The 16,895-nt window shown below is 41.5% G+C and overlaps 1 protein-coding gene across 4 annotated transcripts in view; it reads left to right on the top strand.

Annotated features, from left to right (window-relative positions):
* The first annotated feature begins 2,091 nt into the window (after positions 1-2,091).
* The window catches only part of cab39l (calcium binding protein 39-like), an 83,928-nt gene continuing 69,124 nt past the window's right edge, over positions 2,092-16,895 (top strand). The window contains exons 1-2 of one of the 4 annotated variants that reach the window (XM_041211218.1): positions 2,092-2,278; positions 8,856-8,984. The gene's annotated coding sequence lies outside the window, so the exon portion shown is untranslated. Of the gene's footprint in view, positions 2,292-8,855; positions 8,985-16,895 lie in introns of all 4 variants that reach the window. The other 3 variants (XM_041211222.1, XM_041211217.1, XM_041211219.1) reach the window with 3 other exon arrangements.

Raw genomic sequence — 16,895 nt, 5'->3', positions numbered from 1 at the left:
CAAAGGTGCTTTGGACTTTGGGTGATCTGCAAATTGATTTATGTGTACTGATCCCTGTAGCAGCTTAAAATGAGACCTGTGCTTTAAAGCTCATGTCTATCATAACCTTGACAGACATTAGCAGTATCACTATTTGGTGGAGGGTAACTGGAGGTCAGATAATGGGAGCACGGACACTATTCTAAGACAGTTTGCCTCTTCATAAAAATACAGCTTAGCGTTAAGTGCAAGTGGGACAGTCTGGTCTGCTTCACATCCTTTTCATTTTCTACTAAATAACACAAAAAGGCTGGAAAGGTCCATGACCCTTCATCAGAGCTGAGGAAAGATAGAAATGTAATAGGTTTTTTTTAAACTTAGTTCTGTTGAAGAGTCTTATGGACTCGAAACGTTAACTGTGTTCCCCTCCGCAGATGCTGCCAGACCTGCTGAGTTTTTCCAGGTATTTTTATTTATTTTTGTTTTAGAAATGTAATAGGTTTTGAACAAGTGGCAGGGCTTCTTCTATACTGTGAGATTCTGTGAAAGGGGGAGTGGAAGAAGAACAAAAGAGGTATATTATAGGATGGAAGGCAAGAGAGATTAAATAACAAAAGGTTTCATGGTATAAAATGGTGTCATGGACAAAGGGAGTGTTAATGGTAGTGGTAATGGCTAAAAAAGGTGCTGACAGTGGCATTGAGGTTAAGAATGCAGAATGTGATAATAGCAGGACAAAGGTAAGCACTCTGAAAAGAACATGAACAAGTAACAATGATCCTTGTGGGGGTGGTTGGGGGGGAAGGAATCAAAAATTGGATAAGAAGGGGGATAAAAAAGGAGAATTTTCACATTTATCATAAGGGAGTGGTAATGGGTATAGTTAAAGAAACAAAAGATGTATCCAGACGAGGTATGAATGGCTAGATTAAACATTAAACAGTATAAACGTCATCACATTTCTACTTCTCTTTAACTCTGAGAAGCCACACAGACTCAAACCATCAACTCTGTTTCTCTCTCCACAGATGCTGTCACATCTGCCAGGTTTTTCCAACATTTTCTATTTTTGTTTTGGATTTTCAGCATCCACAGTATTTTGCTTTTATATTAAGCTCAACATTTTTAGATCATAAACTCTGTCTCCAATTTGTTTTAATCTTTTGCTGTTTTTTTGTTTCTTTTTTATTCCTTCCTTTGCATTTGGTCATCTATCTAGCCATTTTTCCCCCGCCACCATCCCCACAAGGGCCATCTGTGAGTTCTGTTGAAGGGTCATGAGGACTCGAAACGTCAACTCTTTTCTTCTCCGCCAATGCTGCCAGACCTGCTGAGTTTTTCCAGGTAATTCTGTTTTTGTTTTGGATTTCCAGCATCCGCAGTTTTTTGTTTTTACCATCTGTTAGTTGATCATGTTGAGTGCTTTCCTTGTCCTGCTATTATCACATTCTGCTTTCTTACCTCAATGCCACTATCAGCACCTTTTTTTTTAGCCCTAACCACTACCATTAACACTCCCTTTGTCCAATGACATCATTGTCAATCTCTCCTTTGCCCTCACCTATTGCTGGCCTTCTATCCAGCTTCACCTGCTCCACACCCCTCCCTTAAACAGTATAAATTTCATCACATTTCTACTTCTCTTAGGCTCTGAAGAAAGGTCAGACGGACTCGAAACGTCAACTCTTTCTCTCTCCACAGATGCTGTCAAAGCTGCTGAGTCTTTCCAGCATTTTCTGCTGCTGTTGAGCTTAATGTTGAGTCTAGAAGGTTGCAGCAAAGTCCAAAGACGAGGTGCTATTCCTCGACCTTGCGTTGAGCTTCATTGGAACACAGAATCGGGACAAGATCAGAGCATTAGCCCAAACCACGGCCTTCGCTTCCTCTTGGTTCTGGCATATGCGAGGTTAAGCATGATTTTCACTTTTCCCGCTGGCGCACAAGTCACGTGGGCAGTAGCACCGCGGGCGCGCGCGGCGTACGTACGTCACTTCGGTGGCGCGCAACGTGCGCAGGGTTCGGTGACGCGCGATGCGCTCTGGGTTCGGTGACGGAAAGCACATTTTCCCTTCCCCCCCCCCCACCCCTCCCCTCCCAACGACGTCAAATCGGAAGGAGGCGGTCGGAGCGCAGCTATAGCTGCTTCACAATAGAAAGAGCCGGAAATGAGGAAGCTGCTCGAGGTGTGACTGACTATCCCGTTCTCCTTTTGCTGGTGGACCCCCTAACTCAGAGCCAGGGAGAAGTGTCGGTGGCCGCTGCGTTGTTGCTGGAAGAGCGGGGATAAAATAGGAAACAGGTCGGTGTCCGGGGTGAGATGAATTTTATTTCCAGAGTGACGGTTGGGCCCTTTGCCTGCCATCAGCGGGTACGGTCACTGCGCATGCTCGCCATCTACCTGTCAATCAGCGGCAACCATAGGAGTTTGTGCAATGTTGCTCGTTCACTGCTGCATCCAGGTCCCCAGACCCCTTTCACTGCATTGCTTTTGGGTTGGTGTCACTGCAAATGTGCTACAGCTGCGCAGACAACTCCTCCTCTCGCAACTTCTGCCTATTTTCTGTATAATTCATTGACTTGAATCAGAGTATATGGCGCTATTTTGAAGGAAAAAATATAGTCCTTGACATGATCAATTGCTTTCAAGTTCAGTTATTTTCCTGGACGTCTCTGGCTCTTTATGGAAATTTGCTTTGTGGCAGGATTAAAAAAAAATGCTTGATTTTAATCTGCTAGAAAGGCTACGGGTTTAAATTTGAAGCCCGGTCGTGGTTATTTGAGGTTGGCGTTAAGATTGCTGAACGTCAGCTCTCGAATGCTCATTGGAGTGTTATTTAAAAGCAGCAAATCTGACTGATGGTTCTACCTTTTGCAGTGTTCCAGTCGTTCTCTATAAACAGGCTGCCAAATTTCAGAGTCTGTCTTATATCCACAAAGAAACATAAGTATGCAAATACTTTCCCAATGTAGTGAAATATAATTGATTTTTGCTTCTTTTGGACTGGTTCTCCACACTTCAATGTTTACATTTTCATGGAATTTAATTTTTTCAGTTTTTAATAGCCACCAACAGTTTACCATTTTTGTCATATACTCCAGAGTTGTAATTGAATTAGGAAATAGTAACTCAGTCAAGGAATTCATATAATCAGCAAAGCTTGGTCAGTTTAGGAACATTGTCTGAATACAGAGATTAATAATGCTTTCGCGGCTTTGATTATTATCATAGTCTGAGTGGGTCTGTTTCTTTCATATTGATGTTTTTGGTTTCCTGTTGGAACATAAACAGAGTGCAGATGATGTAGGATTTGAGTTTTACTAGTTTCATGACCCATGGATTGTTGGTACGCCTGACTGTTGTATTAGTTTGTTTAGATCTGCAGATTGCTTATGTAAACCAGCATTAAAGCTTTCTCTGACTGCTGCTGTTGTCACCACCCTTTTACTTAACATATAAACAAAAGGTGACTGACCACGAGACAGGAGTGACTGCTGTCATTGGTGGCTCTGACATCAAAGCATTTGAAATAAGAGGCAACCTGGAGAGGGGAGAATACATTTTGGGATTGACCTAGTCACTGCATTCCATGTTTCTAAAATAAATGAATTCATGCCATTTTGTACAAGAGAGCTGGAGAATGAAGGTAGAGATTTTAAAAATTGGTACAAAATATTTTTTCTGGTTGAGAATTGAATCAAATCAAGCATCCTTCAATAGATAAGATATGAGCACAGTACATAATGTATAAGATTTGTGTATTTTTAAAAATAAATTCTACATTTGAAGATTCTCTTCATTTCAGGAAATCCTTCTGTAAAGTTCTGTTTTGCTAATGAAAATTCCAATTACCCAAAATGAATTTTGCTCACGCTGTTAGAATCTACAATTAGTGTGATGATAATGTCTCCAAAAATTCAAAATATCCCATCATCTTGTATTTTTTACCTAGTCATTTGGATCAGGCATTATTTACAGCAGTGAAGGGAAAGTCCTAGGCCTCTGCCAGGGAGTGTGTGACAGCAGGCAAAGGTTGGCTTTCCCTGTTCCAGCTGGTGCCTCCCTACAGCAGCACAGCCAAAAGTTTCAATTTGAGAATTGGAAATTGTAACTGCTGTTATGAATACATTGGTTCAAGCCTCACTCCAGAGAGTTGAGCACATAATCCAGGCTGGCATTTCGGTGCAATACCGAGGGAGTGCTGCACCGTTGGAGGTCCCTTTTGTTGTGCTAACGTACTAGGCTGACATACATAAATCATGAATATTACTGGACGACTTCTTTGCTCTTGAATTTGCATGGATCTAGCTGTTATGTATGACAGTTGTTGCAGCTAGTTGGAGCTCAACCCTGTGACAATACATGAAGCAGGTGGTGAGGTGGTAACCTGTTTGTGTTCTCCTTTTTAGAGCAAGAAGTTGAGAGGCTGATATTTAAGTTGGTACACAAAGCAGTTCACAATAAGGATTCAACAGTTTTAATTAAATATAATAGGATAGCAAGCTTGAAAAAAAATTACAAAACATGATTAATCCAAGTGCATTCCTCCCAAAAAGGCATCTACTCATACATGGAACATTACAGCACGAAATGAGTGATTTGGCACATCAATCATGCGCACCAGTGTTTTTCTGCACATGAGCTACAGTATTCAGTCTAATCCCACTCCCATTCGCCCTACTCTTAATATTCTTTTGCATGCAACTATCTAATTTCTAAAAGAGTTCCTTCACTTTCTTTCAACCATGGTTTGTGGTGCAGAATTCTGAAACCATCTGCTGCATGAAGACTATCTCTCCCCTTTAATCCTTTACTTATTGAGGAATGATAATTATTTTGTGAATTTAATTATTTCTGGCCAATTCTAAAACCTTTAAGCAGAACTTCAAGACCACCTGCTTCCACATGAATTCATGGAGCATTGACTATTTGAATTTAATAATTTACTAATATTCAGCAACTGTTAATTAAATGCAATAAACTATCAAAAAAGCTGGTACTCCATAAAGATAAATTTATGCATGTACTCTCCATTGTCTTCCTGTCTTTGTTTAATCTATCCCTCATATAAACTCCAGAGATCCATATTCATGGGGATCTCTGATTACTACCTTTATGTCTTATAACTCACCCCTTGCAACTTCGCCAGAAAAAAAACTCTCCCCTAAGCCACTTGCAATGGCTTTTTCAAATTCCAAACTGTTTAGCCTTTGTCCACTGCAATACTTTTGCAGCTGTTGATCCGCTTAATCACCCTCTCACCTCTTCCTTTGTCTTCGTGCCCAGTCCCTTCCTCCTCCCATCCTGGTTGTTTCCCTATTATGGCCCCCATATTCACTCTCTCAAGGCCAAAGGGCACAGATATGAACATGTGTAGCCCACAACTGGTTTTGTCGTTCATCACCAGATCTGACTGGATTGTACTAAGCACTGTTGGGCCCCTCACTCCTCTGCCCAGTGCACTCCTTGCACCATATCTTCTGGAGAGATAAAATAATCCTAGCTTGTCTTTAAACCCCTCTCCCTCTGCGCCCTCCATCCTTGCACCGAACAGGTGCAAGTAGCTGATAGACTTTGCTATTAAGATTGAGACTGTTAAACTCCCTCTGGCCCTACACTCGAATATCTGGAATTCCCTCCTTAAGCTTCTTTCTTTGTCCTTCTTATAGTAGTCCTAAAAATGAATTACTTGACCAAGCTTTTAGTCACCCATCTTTAATATAGCTTTCTTCAGCTTGATGTTTTATTATGCTTCTGTCAAGTGGAGGAACAGCAATATATTTCCAAGTCAGGATGGTGAGTGGCTTGGAGGGGAACTTCCAGATGGTGGTGTTCCCACAAGTCTGCTGCCCTTGTCCTTCTAGGTGGTAGCGGCCATGGGTTTAGAAGGTGCTGTCTAAGGAGCCTTGGTGAGATCGTGCAGGTGAGTTCCTGCAACGTATCTTGTGAATGTACACACTTGCCACAGTCCATCGGTGGTCGAGGTAGTGAATGTTTGTGGATGGGGTGCCAATCAAGTGGGCTGCTTTGTCCTGGATGGTGTCAAGCTTCTTGAGTGTTGTAGGAACTGCACTCATCCAGGCAAGTGGAGAGTATTCCATCACACTCTTGGCTTGTGCCTTGTAGATGGTGGACAGGCTTTTAGGAATCAGGAGGTGAGTTACTTACTGCAAGATTTATTGCCTCTGACCTGTTCTTGTAGCCACAGTATTTATATGGCTAATCCAGTTCAGTTTCTGGTCAGTGGTAACTGCCAGGATGTTGGTAGTGGGGGATTCGGTGATGGTAATGCCATTGAATGTCAAGGTGTGATGGTTAGATTCTCTGTTGTGGGAGATGGTCATTGCCTGGTACTTGTGTGGCACAAACGTTGCTTGCCACATGTCAGCCCAAGCCTGGATATGGTCCAGGTCTTGCTGCATTTGGACATGGATTGCAGCAATATCTGAGGAGTCATGAATGATCTGAATATTGTGCAATCATCAGTGAACATCCCCACTTGTACCCTATGATGGAAGGAAGGTCATTGATGAAGTAGCTGAAGATGGTTCGACCTAGGACACTACCCTGAGGAACTCCTGCAGTGATGTCCAGGAACTAAGTTGGCTGACCTCCAGCAACCACAACCATCTTCCTTTGAACTAGGTACGACTCCAACCAGTGAAGAGTTTTCTCCCTGATTTTCATTGACTCCAGTTTTGCTAGAGCTCCTGGATGTAATCCTCAGTCAAATGCTGCCTTGATGTCAAGACCAATCACTCTCACCTCACCTCTGGAGTTCAGCTCTGTTGTCCATGTTGAACCAAGTCTGTAATGAGATCAGGAGCTGAGTGACTCTGACGGAACCCAAACTGAGTGTCAGTGAGTGGGTTATTGCTAAGCAAGTGCCGCTTGATAGCACTGTTGATGACCCCTTCCATCACTTTACTGATGATAGAGAGTAGACTGAAGGGGTGGTAATTGACCGAGTTGGATTTGTCCTGCTTTTTGTGGTTCGGACATAACTGAGTAGTTTCCCACATAGCTGGGTAGATGCCAGTGTTGGAGCTGTACTGGAACAGCTTAGCTAGGGGCGTGGCAAGTTCTGGAGCACAAGTCTTCAGTACAATTGCTGGAATATTGTCAGGGCCCATAATCTTTGCAGTATCCAGTGCCTTCAGCCATTTCTTGATATCACGTGAATTGGCTGAAGATTGACACCTGTGATGCTGGGGACCTGCGGAGGAGGCCGAGAAGGATCATCCACTTGGCACTTCTGGCTGAAGATTGATGCAAATACTTAAGTCTTATCTTTTGGCTGATGTTTGGGCTCCCCCATCATTGAGGATGGGGATGTTTGTGGAGCCTCCTCCTCCAGTGAATTGTTTAATTGTCCGTCATAATTCATGACTGTGTATGTGGCAGGACTGCATAGTGTAGACCTGATCTGTTGGTCGTGGAATTGTTTAGCTCTGTCTATCACTTGCTGCTTATGCTATTTGGCATGCAAGTCATCCTGTGTTGTAGCTTCACTAGGTTGACACCTCATTTTTAGCTATGCCTGGTGCTGCCCCTGCCATACCCTCCTGCACTCTTCATTGAACCAGGGTTGATTTCCTGGCTTGATGACGATAGTAGAGTGGGTGATATGCTGGGCCATGAGGTTACAGATTGTGGTTGAGTACAGTTCTGCTGCCGCTGATGGCCCACAGCATCTCATGGTTGCCCAGTCTTGAGTTGCTAGATTTGTTTGAAATCTTCCCATTTTGCATGATGGTAGTGTCACTCATCACGATGGAGGGTACCCTCAATGTGAGGATGGGACCTCCCCCGACTCCTGAAGTGTAGTCACTGTTGTAGGAATTGCACTTGGCAAACTCCCACAAAGATGAGGTCATGACCAGATAATCTGTCTTCCTCATGTTAATTGAGGAATAAATATTGGCCAGTAGATCAGAGATAATTCCACTACTCTTATTCAAAATGAGTTTTTTCCACCCACGGTTCTTTTCCATCCACCTGAGGAGACAGGTCACAATTTAACATCTCGTCCGAAAGACACCACCTCCGACAGTGTAGCACTCCCGCAGTACTACTCAGCCTTGATATTTATGTTCAAATCCTAGTGCAGGACTTGAACCTGGAACCTTGTGAGTCAGCGAGAGTGCTACCAACAGCAACAGCTGACACCTGCTTTCTAATGCTGAAGCAGAACTTGCTGCTATCCAGCTTGCTGTTAAGTGGAGTAACCTGTCCTCCTGTCCTATATGTGCCCTGACTAGATGGTCGCCTGTGTGGTGTTTTGTGAAATGAATTAACCGTTGCTTGCTACACTACGCATTTGATATTTTGCTCTTAGCTTCATAGTGCTCTAAGTAATCAAGCAAGGAGAGAGTGAAAACTCTTCCTGTTCCTTCAGCACAAAGTCCTTTTGCCCTTCTCTTAGGTTCTATATCAGTAACCCTTCAAGAAACTCCAACCAGCTGATAACATTTTTTAGTTCCATGCATTTTGTAGGATGGTTTAGATTTGTAAATCTGTGTTCAACAAATTGTGAGTGTGTTATAACAGTATAGTTTAAGCTTTTTGTATTGAGTTGTTATCTAATTTCCTGTTACATTGCAAAAATATGATCTGATAGTTTATTCAGGATGGACCTCAAAATTAATACTCATTTTGACCAAGCTAAATATTTACATGTTTATTGTTAATATACTATAATACATGAAGTTTCAGAATGAACCATATGGGTGATGTCCAATATTATGTATATAATTAATTGAAGTGTTGAGATTGGTTTATATGCAGATGTAGTTTGGACTTAAAGAAACAATCTCAGCTGAATAAACCAGTTCCATTTTTAGTTTGACTGTTTAGCTCTGAATTATCTTTATTTTAGGTGAAGTACAGAAGCTTAGAAGTCCTGCTGAACTAAAAGGCCATTGATAGTTTTTTGGTTGCTGAGGATTTCTTGGTGAAAGGACGTATCTTGTTTCTTTGTGTGCCTTACCCACAGTCTACCAAAGAGGTAAGAGACTGACATCTTTTTGGTGTGTTTAAATTTATTACATTTGCTACTTTTTAGGTGGAGCTGCAAAGGCAGTGTTCCCACTTTGTCAAAAGTCACATTTCTGCTGAGAAATTGTTGTATGTTGCATGAAGGGCCCACTTTCTGGTTGTCCTATGTATTAGTGATGATGTAGTGGAGTCTTTCCAGAAGTTTTCTCTGTTCCATGGCTTTTATGCCCCTTTCTGCCACCCAAGTGCAAAGGACAATTCTTTGCCAAAGAAGTCAAGCAAAGAACTTGCATCCAGGTCTCTGCCAGGACCATTCTGTTAACACCTGAGAAGATGTGTCCAATAATGGCACAATGTTTAGTTGAGTTTGATTTGTTCCCTGCTTTGTGAAGGAACACCTTTTCCTTCTAGGCAACAAGCTGTGGACAGTTATTGCAGGTCAAGACATTGCCATGCATTGGCTTAGTATGTCAGTGTACAAACTACTTGAACTACAGAGTTTATTGTAGCATGCTTTTTAAAACACTTTTTTCTTTTTGAGGGTGATAATCATAATCCAATTTGCAGCTTTATCCCAAAGATTCTATTTAATGCAGTAGCAAATGGCACATCTGTGAGAAACTAACTTTTGTACAAATCTGACCACAGACTGCAACCTTCAATCTTAAAGCAGCTAATGTTCTGAAGTTAGTTCTTGTCGTGCCGTGGGCAGCGTTCTTGCCTCTGAGCCAGCAGCTTCAGATTCAAGACTTGATGGCCAAAGAATATGTGTTCATAATGCAGCCAAACAGGTTGATTATCAACTTGCAAATCCTTCCAACATATGCTAGTGGCAGGAGGTAAGAGCAGAAGAGACTCCTGGTCAGCCATCTCAGTAGGCAACAACAAACCACATCAGTACCTTACCAAGCATCACCATGGGCCAGCACAGGAGTCCATGGTTGCCAATGTCCTTTCAGGGCATGGCATCTAGAGAGAGAGAGAGATTTTTAAGTTATCTTTTGATTTGTATCAGTGATGATATTTATTAATCAATAACTGAACCTGTTGCATTTGCCTAAATCACTAAACAACTACAAGTAGGTTCAACTGTCAGTCACTAAGGGGCCTAAGGGAGCGCTTGGTATTGGTACACTATTCTGATTATTTCAGTGCTATCTAGGTTAGAGCACTATTAAGGTCTTTTGTTGCATAAATAATTGAGTGATATTTCAAAATTTGAAATTCTAATTAGTTGAGTAAAATACAACAGAGCTGGAAAGACAAGTGACGTGTTGCCGCTGTGACATGTGGGGACAGGTGGACACCAGTGTGATTCGCAGCAGTCACATCTGCAGTGAGCGTTTGCAACTTGAGGAATTTCAACTCGGAGTTGATGAGCGAGAGTCTGAGCTTAGGATCCTGTGATGCATCAGGGAGGGAGAAAGTTACCTGGACACTTTGTTCCAGGAGGCAGTCGCACCCTTCCATTTCGGTCCATGGTCAGGGATAGGAGGATGTGACTATGAGTAAGGCAGATCTGGAGATCCAGAAAATAGTGCTGGAGAAGCCTCAGCCCAAGTACTTACCAGTTGCAAGGTTCTTGCAGTCTTTGTGGACGAGAGCAGAGACTGCAGGGAGCATAAGCAAACAGGCCATAGCACCATAGTAGATTTGTGGAGTTAAATTTCATAACAGGTAATTTTCGGTTGGCATCAGAGAAAATGACCATGGGAGCTGATGGATTGCTGTATGATTTTTCACTTGCTCCTTCCTCCCAACCCAGACTGGAATATCATGCCAGCTTGGACTATCTTAGCTCGGCAATGAAGATGGCCACAGCCTATTTGGTACTCGTGGAGGTGTACAATTTTTTTTATTTAAATAGCTCCTTGTTGCAATTTCTACTGTTTTAATGGTTTTCAAATTGCTCCACTATTATAATTGGAGAAGTTTACTGTGGTTTGTTGTAGATTTGCGCATTGGCGAAATCATTTAAGATTTCCCACATTGTATGTTGGGCAAATGAACTACATAGCTTGTGAATGATATTTGTACTTTTTTTTTTAAATCCCCTATTTTTAGATACATGGAGTTCATAAAATGTGCTTGAGATTTTTGTTCCAGGCATATTAGTCAATTTCTTGTGCTTGTGTTAAGCAATGGAATGGAACATGCTTCCAGCTTTGGCGCCTATTGTCAATATCAAAATATTCTTGTCAAACCAAGTACAGAGATACAGAGCATAGCATCTCTGTCCTGCTCCAGTTTGTTTTAGCCTCTACCTCATAACACTTAGCCTTCTTGAAGGCTGTGTACGTATACATTTACCATTTTATGCTAGGGTAACTGGAGGTGTTACGAATGTGAGATTTTATAAGATGGTTATGCTCTCTCTTTAAATTCAAGGTAAAATGGTGTAATGAAAAGGGAAAATGTGACCTCCTGCTAGTTCTGCCTGGTTACCATGGGGACAGGGGCCCAGGTCAAGTGCTATTGAAATGTATGTTCCAGGTTTAACACCTGAAAACAAAGGACACAGCAGCTGATTTTTGCCATAGGTAGACTTGCAGACTCTCAGGAATATGATTTTAAAATAAATCCTGAACACAGAGAGAGAGGGTCCCAGAGAGAGAGAGAAACAAGGGACAACAACTGCTGTGGTCAGCAGGGGGAAAAAAGGCTTTTTCTCTGTTGTCTTCCAGACAGAATGCAGATGGGAAGACATTCTCTGGTCGAAGAGACAAAATTTTTAGACGTTTAAGGACAATGGAAAATTTGCCCTGACAAAGCCAAGGAAAGGAATCGTGGAGTGAGCCATGGTTCTGGAGGTTGGTTTAGGATTTCTCAGAAGACTAAGGAAAAGGACCTTTGGTTGCAGGGCATTCTAGCGACCCAGTGAAATGGGGAGAAGTAAGCCCATTAGAAGCTGGAAGTAACTTTGGACTAGATCCTGAACAGATTACGGAGAGTGTGCTGAAATGTATAAAAGTGGTGTGGGGTTTTCAAGTGCGTTAAAACAATAATAAGGGATGTCTTTTCTGTAGCTTCTGTGTATTAGTTGCCTACTAAACAACGTTTAGTGAGTGTTGACTTTAGCATGTTTGTTGCAGTAAAAGTCTTAACATGAAATCTTGCCGTGTGACCTTTTGAGTCGGTCACTGGGAATTCAATTTTTTTTAAACTTATTGGTCTCTTTGGGATTTGTAACGAGGTAATCAATAAACAAAACATGATGGTCATTAGATTCCAAAAATAAGAACATTTTTGTATTTTAGTACATGCTTCTTGATTTTCCCTACTTCAAAATTTTCTCCCTGTAACTGTTATATACTTGTCCTCCAAATGAGGGGGGAAGGTAGTTGGTCTCAATGGCATTCTGTAGCGTGTCAATAAGTGATGAGTGAGAATAGGTTGACTCATATCCTCTGACTTGGAAAAATTCTCTTCATTTACAAAGGAATTGCACTACCTCTGTTCTGCATCTCACTGTTCAGGCCAAGGTCAGGATTTGGCTGTGAGGGAAAATACAGGCACAAGCCTATTAAATTTTATTATATTTTAAAATGGCTATTACTTTGCCTGCAGTGCAGAGTCTTATGTGATTGCAGACAAGTGTTGTTTTGAACAAACTTGCTCAACTTTTGTTGCATTTTTGTCACAATTTTGTCATCCCACTTTCTCCTCTGGCCTCTTTGTTGAAAGCCATTTTGTTTATTAACAGCAATAAATTACATTTATTTAGTACCGTGAACATAAAACATGCCAGGGTGCTCCAGGGCTGTTTTTTTTTATATTTATGGGATGTGGGCGTCACTGGCGAGGCCAGCATTTATTGCCCATCCCTAATTGTCCCCATTCAGAGGGCATTTAAGAGTCAACCACATTGCTCTGGAGTCACATGCAGGCCAGACCAGGTAAGGACAGCAGATTTCCTTCCCTAAAGGACATTAATGAACCAGATGGATTTTTATAACAAGCGACAATGGTTTCATGGTCATCATTAGACTTTTAATTCCAGATTTTTACTGAATTCAAGTTCCACCATCTGCCGTGGCGGGATTCGAACCCAGGGCTCCAGAGCATTGCCCTGGATCTCTGGATTACTAGTCCAGTGACACTACCACTACACAATCACTTCCCTATTATTGTCAAACAAAATTTGACACCGTCAAATGAGACATATGGGCAGATGAAGTGGTAGGTTTTATGGGTCACCTTAAAGAAGGAAAAAAATCTAGAAGTTTAGAGTCTTGGCAGCTGAAGGCATGTTGCTCATTGGTGGGGCAACTGCAGTCTGGGATGTTCAAGAAGCCAGAATTGGAAGTGCATAAATATCTCAAACAGTTGTGGAACTGGAGAAGATTACCAAGATGGGGAGGATTGAGAGCATGAAGGGATTTGAAAACTAGCATAAGGATTTTAAAATCAAAGCATTGGCTCCCAGTTGAGCAATGTATCTCTGTGAGCATAGGGATGACAGGTGATTAGGACTTGGTGACAATTAGGGCATGTACATCACGTTTTGGATGACATCACGTGCACAGAAGGTAGGATGTGTGACGCTGGTGTGTGTTGAAAAAGTTAAGTCTATAGGTGGTAAAGGCATGGATAAGGGTTCAGCAGCAGGTGAATTGAGGCAGTGGTGGATTGGGCAATATGGCGAAGGTAGAAATAGATAGCTGCAGTATTGGTGTGGGTTTGTGGTTGCAAGCTTACCTTAGGATCACCAAAATTGTGAACAATCTGGTTCAGCCTCTGACAGTTGCCAGGGAGAGGGATGGAGCTGGTAAGTAGGGAACAGAATTAGTGACAGGAACTGAAGACAGTGGCTTCATCTTCATCACACTTAGTTGGAAGAAATTTTTTATCCAGTGCTGGATGTCAACAAAAGTCTGACAAATTAAAGACAGTGGAGGGTCAAGAGAGGTGGTGATGAAGTAGATTTGGGTGTTGTCAGTGTACATGTTTTTGGATGTTGTTACTGAGGGGCAACGTGCAGAGGAGAAGTAGGAGAGGGCCAATAAAGGCACGTCAATGGTAACAGGAGTCGGAAGAGAAGCCATTGCAGGTGATTCTCTGGCTATTATTTGGTAAGAATGGGGCCAAGAAAGGGCAGTTCCACACAGTTGGATAACAGAGAATGGTTTTGGAGGAGGATGGCATTGTCAACTGTCAAAGGCTGCTAATAGATTGAGAAGGATGAGGAGGGGATAATGAGTTGCAGTCACAAAGAATGTTATTTGTTACCTCCAAGTGCTGTTTCAATATTGTGCCCAGCCTAGAAGCCTGATTAGAGGAGTTCAAACATGAAATTGCAGGAGTGATGGGCATAGATTTGGCAGGCGACAGCATATTCAAGGACTGAGGAAGGGGAGGTTGGAGATGGGCAGTTGTTTTCAAGGACAGAGGAATCAAGGATTTTTTTTTTTTTTGAGAAACGGGGTGAAAGTGGCCCATCAGAATGGGGTTGGAGGACAGTACCTGAGGAGGGAGAGAACTGTTTATAATATCAGCTAAAATGGGGCCAGGAAGGGAAATGGGGGTGGCCAGAAGTTTTGGCTGAATGAGCTTGAGGGAGAAGGTGGTCATAATTTACAAAATGGGTTTAGAGAGAGCAAGGAAGGAGATGGGATAGAATCTCATGAGTTCAGGACTAAAGTGGTGGGAGCCATCAGGGGGCCAGATGAGCTAGTAGAAGGAAAAATCTGCAATGTTACTTCAAAAGTCCATACAATTGTGAATTTTAGTGAGCTTGAGTGTTTTACCAATTGCTTTAGTCATAATATATTTTTGTACAACAACCACACTTTATCATAAATAATTTCACTCTTGTTCTTCTCCCCCAGTGGTACTTTTAATCATTTACCTGTACTATTCATACCAATCTCCCACTTCGAAAAGGAATAGTTTCCATCTGCAGAATTTATCAGTTAAGTTAAAGCCCTCTGCAATAAAGGCTTTGAAATGTCCTTTGTTAAGTAATAAACTGGCCATTGCTTTAAGGTCAGCCTTAATTCAACTTTTCAGTGGCACCACATCTGAGTGATCACAATAGTGATATACAATAATATGACAAAGAATATCAAGATTCAAATTCATTAAAATAGACAAGAGCTTTATTGCTTCAACAACCTTATAATCATGGTGGGAGATGAGAAGAAAGAGCCTGAGAGAGAACAGTGTCGGATTTTTTATTTTTAAAACGAATTCCCATAAATTGACGTCAAAACTTGCAGTGTAAGTGTTAGATTTATGCTAGAGAAATGTCAGTGACATTCAGGGAATATACCATTGTAATCATCTAAATGAGAATGCTTTAAAAGGATGACCAGAAACCTTAGAAGGGGAATAAACTGGAAAAGCCAGGACTTTCATCTCTAGCTGGTCCTGATAACAGTTGTTACACTCTTGGACACCAAGCATGGCAATTGTTATTACGGTTTGATGAGTTTTGTATGTTGCCAGTTCTTTATGACACATCCATATCTTTTTGCTTGGTTATTGGCTACACCCTGATTACATTATTTTTCTATCAGATTGTTTGTTTCAACTATTGTCTTAATTGCAGTGAAGTTCATTTTAAATGTCACGTATTTTGGTGTCCAACTTTGAAAACTGGAGTATAATGGAACCATCAAGAAGAACATTGTGCACATAGATATAACTGAGATAATGCTGCTATCATATATATTCTATCATATGATAAAAGAGTTCTAATGCCTTTCCTCTGACATTCATATGAGGTCAATTTTAAATTTAACCACTAAAATCTCTCCAGTATTGAAAAAATACTCATCTAAAGTTGACTTGGGCTTCCTTGCTTAACAGGCAAATTTCAGGGCTAATATTGTTAAAATATAAAGGGAAATCAATAGACATATAACATTAGTAAACTTCAGGAATATCTAATTTAACCTTTTCCTTACAGATAGACAACAGCAGTCTAAAATCCTAGTTTTGTCAAGTGAATAACAGTACTAGGACCTCTTTACAAAAGGCGTGGTGAGCAATACAGCTTGCTATAAAATGTCAGTTATTGCTTCCATCTTCCAGAGTACAGCTTGAATTTCCCATTAAACACTAATTTTGCAACTTGGAACTCCTTGCAGAATTTCAGCAGCAGCAGCTGGTTACCCCCCTATAATGCATTAGTGGTAGATATCAAATTCTGGACATAAAGAGTATTTGTTCACACACCTGGTGTCAAAATAACACCTTGGTTTCTGAAATCTGAGGTCTCTCATCAGCTATATGGAGGGCATTTTTTTTTTTGCAGAAAAAGGAAAATGAAGACTTATCAAGTACCTTTCACAGGAACATCAGAATAGGAGTAGGCCATCCAGCCCATCAAGCCTGCTCCACCTTTCAAGTTGATCACGGCTGATCACCTACCTTGATGCTACATCCCTGTACTACCTCCATATCCCTTGATGTCATTGGCCTCCAGAAATCTATTGTTTTCTGTCTTGAACCTTCATGATCAAACAATGTACCAAAGTACTTTACAAACAAGGAAGTATTTTCTTTGAAGTGTGAATAACTGTTGTGTGGGGGCCGGTTAGCTCATTTGGCTAGATGGCTGTGTGGTGCAGGGTTCAATTAATGTTCCAACTTGGGATCTGCCTCTTGCCCTGCCCCTGAAGGTGGAAAGCAATGGCAAACCACGACTGACGGAAACAGCCAAGAAAATGACTCATGGTGAAGCATCGGCTGATAATGAGCCCAAGACCTGCCTTCAGGCAGAACACTGTTGGAATGGGGAAAAAATGTTAATCAGGAGAAAGAAATTTAGAATATGAGATGAAGCTAGCTAGAAATATAAATGGATAGCAAGAGTTTCTACAGGTATTTAAAATGGGGAAAAAAATAAGTAAAGTGAGTGTTGGTCCTCTGGAGAGTGACAATGGGGAGTTAATAGTAGATAATAAGGAAATGGTGG

This window comes from Carcharodon carcharias, chromosome 18 (genome assembly GCF_017639515.1).
Source record: "Carcharodon carcharias isolate sCarCar2 chromosome 18, sCarCar2.pri, whole genome shotgun sequence".
Taxonomy (NCBI): Eukaryota; Metazoa; Chordata; class Chondrichthyes; order Lamniformes; family Lamnidae; genus Carcharodon; species Carcharodon carcharias.
Note: the sequence above shows the minus strand (reverse complement) of the source record. Positions and strands in the feature narration are given on the sequence as shown.